Raw genomic sequence first — 4,557 nt, 5'->3', positions numbered from 1 at the left:
TCTACATCCTTACAGATTCTGGCCACAATGTTGTGTAGGTGCTATGAGGGTATGGAGCCACGAAGAGAGGGGGGGCGCCAAAGTTCACCCGGGGTAAGGCTAGTTTTAGACGAGTGTATTGTAACATCCGTAATACGGATCCACATTACAAACGTGTTACAGATTATATCCCAACCGCATCCATCAGTATTCAATCCGTTTTTGCCTCTGTAGACTTTATTTTCTACTTGGCAAATGCTGATCCCTATTTGGCCGATAGAAAAGAACATCAACATGAAGGCAAATATGGGAAAAATAGGTCCTGCTTCTTTTTTAAAACCTGCTGCAAAAAATATGGCCATATGAATAGATACGCAGAATAACATTAGATCCGTATTACGGTCCACAAAACACGGAGCTAAAATACGCTCATCTGAGAGGGGCTTAAGGCCCAATGTCCACGGGCGGGCTTGGTGCGCAGAAGACCCGCAATTCAAGGTGCCCATAGGGAAACATTGGCATCCACAACTGAACTTAAGCATGCAGATTTTGATTTGCGGACCGTTTGATGCAGAAAACAAATGGCAGCGCGCTCCACTTCAGTTCGGATTCCATTCGGACGGGCTCAATAGAAGATCTGCAAATACAATTGCGGATGCACTGCGGATTTGAAGGTTAAAATCAATTAGGAAGATAGGGTTGCAGATTTTTTCCGTGCAGATCATCCGCGTACATCCACAAGGAAAAAAACGCATCCGCGATCGCCAACGAGCATTTATAAATAACTTCTGCACTGGCATGCAGGTCTTCCACTGCAGAAATCCACGTGTGCTTTGGACATGAGGCCTAACACAGGATGATCCTAACGTCTTGTGCAGTTGGCCTTATGTGTTTGGGGAATATGGAAATGACATTGTGAACAGTACAGGGCCGAATGTAAATGAGCGCAGCACCGCAGAATATGCTGATACTATGTAAATCATGGGAAATAAAGACACAACGAGTCCTATGTAACAATACAGAGCCAGACGGGGCAGAGAATGCCCATTATTGTAGACTTTGTGTTGACTTAGTTTTGTGTGTACATACTGTACATCCTGGCTGTGCCACCTTTTCTGGCAGCCGCTAGGAAAGATTCAGGGAGGGGTGAGGTGTGGGTACATACAGAAGGGAGGAGTGAGGTGTAGGTACATAGGACGAATCCTCAGACACAAAAGGCAGAAGATACTGGCTGAGAAAGAACTGCAAACCTGACATACCTGAGGAGGCCAGTCACCCTCCAGACTGCGGGACATCTCAGGTAACACAACACAAACCCGTATCTCCTCCTCCTGCCCGGGTCTGCAGGTCATATATCATACACAGTGTATCATCGGAGCAGCTGGAACTCCTTACTGGTGTAGCTCACCTGGTTTGGGATATAACTATGGTCAACGCAAGTCTGGAGGAGAGGATGACAAGACAAGAAGGTCACAGGTGGAGTTGTGGGGGGTGAGATGGGGTTCTTGAGATGGTTGGATATCACTCTGTATGATGTGTGTAACCTGGATTCACTTGGTGTCTTGAGTTTATTTCAAGTCTCAGGACGTTGGTGGACTTTGAAGACCACAGTGAGAACTGTTTCTTATTCTTGTGCTTGCTTTGCTCAATTGTTTGAACATTCCTGTATGAATCCTCTCCCTTCCACTTTTAGTATAGGATGTCCAATCTGACAACGGTATATGGTGGGTCTGATGACCAAGTGAAGTATCAACCTTAAAGGGGCTTTCATGAAGATAAGCCTTGTGCATATGTCCTATTAGAGTATGAATTTCAGAGATGGCGGACCTGGCCCACCTATTCAATAGTCTATTAAAGGGGTTGTCAGAATTGTAGGTTTTCCTTCATTTTCCCTCAACCGACTTTCCCATGCAGTAAAATAACTAAAAGTCATATACTCAGTGGAGTTTTTTTTTTTTTTAATCTCCTGTTTCGCTGTGGCATCCACAGCCCATCCACAGTGTCAGGAGTGAGTGGGCCGTGAATCGGATGGCTTCCGTTGACTTTAATGGAAGCAGTCTGTGCGGGAGTTGCAGCAACATGGAGCACGCTGCGATTTGTTTTCCGTACCAAAACGTCCGCAAAACAAATCCGCTTGCTTTAATTCAGCTGCGGCGCCCATGTTTGTTCACTTCCGCCCGTGGACATTGGGCCGGAGTGCTGAGCAGTCACAGTATAATATAATCATAGTATGACTTAATACAAGTGCCAAACAAAGCATTTGGATAATGAAGAGTCGTCTCCGTTACTGTTAGGGTTTAATGTGACAATGTGCGAAGGAATAAGAGAAAATGATGGAATCTCACATTGAGTGTTGTGAAAAAAAAACATCAACTTTTTCCGTTGGTTTTTATGGCGCTCACTTTGAAGTAAAAGTGACGTGTTACCTTTATTCTGGGGGTCCGTAGGATTATGGCAATACATGTATATACAGTAGTTGTCAGACTCCTTTCACATCCGCATCGGAGGCTCAGAATGTGAATCTGGCACGAAATGCAAGACGAAAGAGTGCAGAATGTGACACTATTTCATCTGGGGAAATCTCAGCCGGCATGCTAGAAGACAGAGACCCCTATTATAGCCAAAGGGGTCTGTCTGCTGCCAATCAGATGGCCTGGGCACAAGTGTAAATGTTTTATATGTTTTACTACTTTTTTTAATCTTCCATTAAAAAGTTACTTTGTGGCACCCCAGAACTTCTTTCTATATGGCTGAGTAAGACTTTGTTTGTGGGGTGAGCGGTAGTTTTAATTTGTACCATTTTGGGGTACATACAACTTTTTGATTACTTTTTATTCTATTTATATATGAGGAAGCCCTCTCCCTACAGCTACTGCCATATTAGCATGCAAGCGACAAATTAGCTGTGGCAAGGGGGTGACCAGCAAGAGTATCACTTGGTTCTTGGTCTGCTGTGTTTGAAAACTAGCTTATGCCCCCCTTCAATTAAGGTTTGTAGTGTTCCAGACATGAAGCCTCACTTTTCTCTTTACAGGTAGCCCTCATCATGGACTCCGCAGATACTTTGAGCCTTCTGTTTCGCCTCTACATTTATGCCATCCACGGCTACGTGTGTGAGATCCTCTTCACTGCAGTCTATGACTTCATTACAGGCAACAGAGACTGGCGGCTCCGGGGTGAGTCCAGCGTTTGGGCGCTCTTCATCTACGGAGCAGCCATGTTGGGAGTTGAGTATATGTACCTATCGTTGAGGCTCCAGTGCGGTTTCATCGTCCGTTCTCTTCTGTACACTCTCTGGGTCTACGTGTGCGAGTTCAGCTCTGGATGGATTCTTAAGTGCTTTGGTGCTTGCCCATGGGACTACAGTCACTATAGATATAACTTCAAGGGCCTGGTGACCCTGGAGTACGCCCCCTTCTGGTTTATCGGCTGTATCCTCCTTGAGAAAATGCTGATCTGGCATACATTACGCTTGCGTCTGGAAGAAAGCTGGGAACCGGATCTCCTGAAGATGACCTAGTTCTCCTTCTTGGTCAAAGAGAAAGGACATTGCACCTTAAATGTGAAAAATTGTGACATGGAAAAGGCTCCTCAAGGTTGGAGAATGGGTCTAAAAGGAGTCCTCAAAGAGACTGGTCAATGACTTGGGAATGCATGGTGCATCCTTAATATAGTGAATGTGACCCTACACTATACCTAGTGTGTGCTGTGCAGGGATACATTACCCAAAACCGGACTTTTGCTTGCACTCTTTATCTCAGCGCACTTTATATTGTAGGACAGTAGTAATATATAGATATAGAAAATTAGACCTTTTTTTTAATTTGCGTAAAAGTTTAAAGGGGTCGTCTGGGATTGGGAAAAAAGGATCCGGCTTTCTTTTCCAGAAGCCCCTCTTGCTCATTGGCTATTTGAGATATTGCACCTAATCTCCATTCACGTGAATGAGCTTGAGCTATAATACTAGACAAAGCCAATGGACAAGATGCTGTTCCAAGGCAAAAATCTGTATCAGAGCCCCCCAACTATCATGTAGCATTGTTATATTGGTGCCTTATGTGGCAGAGGTACCTTTGGGTCCCCCGAGACTTTAAGGCCTGGTTGCAACTGCTACCTCTGCCCTTCCTATAGCTACGCCAACACCACCAACCCTTATAAGAGGAACCCAGCAGCAGTCTATCCCTGAGGGAAAGGGATGGGGTAAATGGGCATGGTAGCCTCTGTACTTGATGCCTCTATGACTGTCATACAGCGAATGATTCTAATAGACGTATATTAGATGCATTAGCCATACTTGCTACTCTTGAGAATAGTCTTTAAGGATATCTTGGGCTACAACTTTTGGTCCCCAGTGGGTCACAGTAAAATTCTTCCATTACGATGGCCACAACGCAACCTCAATGTTCCCCTATGGAAAACAAGGTTGCAGCTGACTTAACCATTGCACAATATTTGATTGGGTCAGACCTACGTAGTTTCCATACAACCCGGTCTTTAACTGTGGCAAGCAAAAATTATCATATAAGCCCCACCCTCAAATTCCGATCACACCCTCATCACAAGAGCCAGAGCGCCTCC

At 44.9% G+C, this 4,557-nt stretch overlaps 1 long non-coding RNA gene across 1 annotated transcript; it reads left to right on the top strand.

Annotated features, from left to right (window-relative positions):
- The first annotated feature begins 1,143 nt into the window (after nt 1-1,143).
- LOC136580963 (uncharacterized) lies at nt 1,144-3,788 on the top strand. The gene is made up of 2 exons (XR_010787036.1): nt 1,144-1,279; nt 3,014-3,788. It is a non-coding gene; the product is annotated as an uncharacterized lncRNA (long non-coding RNA).
- The last annotated feature ends 769 nt before the right edge of the window (nt 3,789-4,557 follow it).

Source organism: Eleutherodactylus coqui, chromosome 10 (genome assembly GCF_035609145.1).
Source record: "Eleutherodactylus coqui strain aEleCoq1 chromosome 10, aEleCoq1.hap1, whole genome shotgun sequence".
Lineage (NCBI taxonomy): Eukaryota > Metazoa > Chordata > Amphibia > Anura > Eleutherodactylidae > Eleutherodactylus > Eleutherodactylus coqui.
The sequence above is the reverse complement of the archived record's forward strand: the minus strand, read 5'-3'. Positions and strand labels throughout refer to the sequence as shown.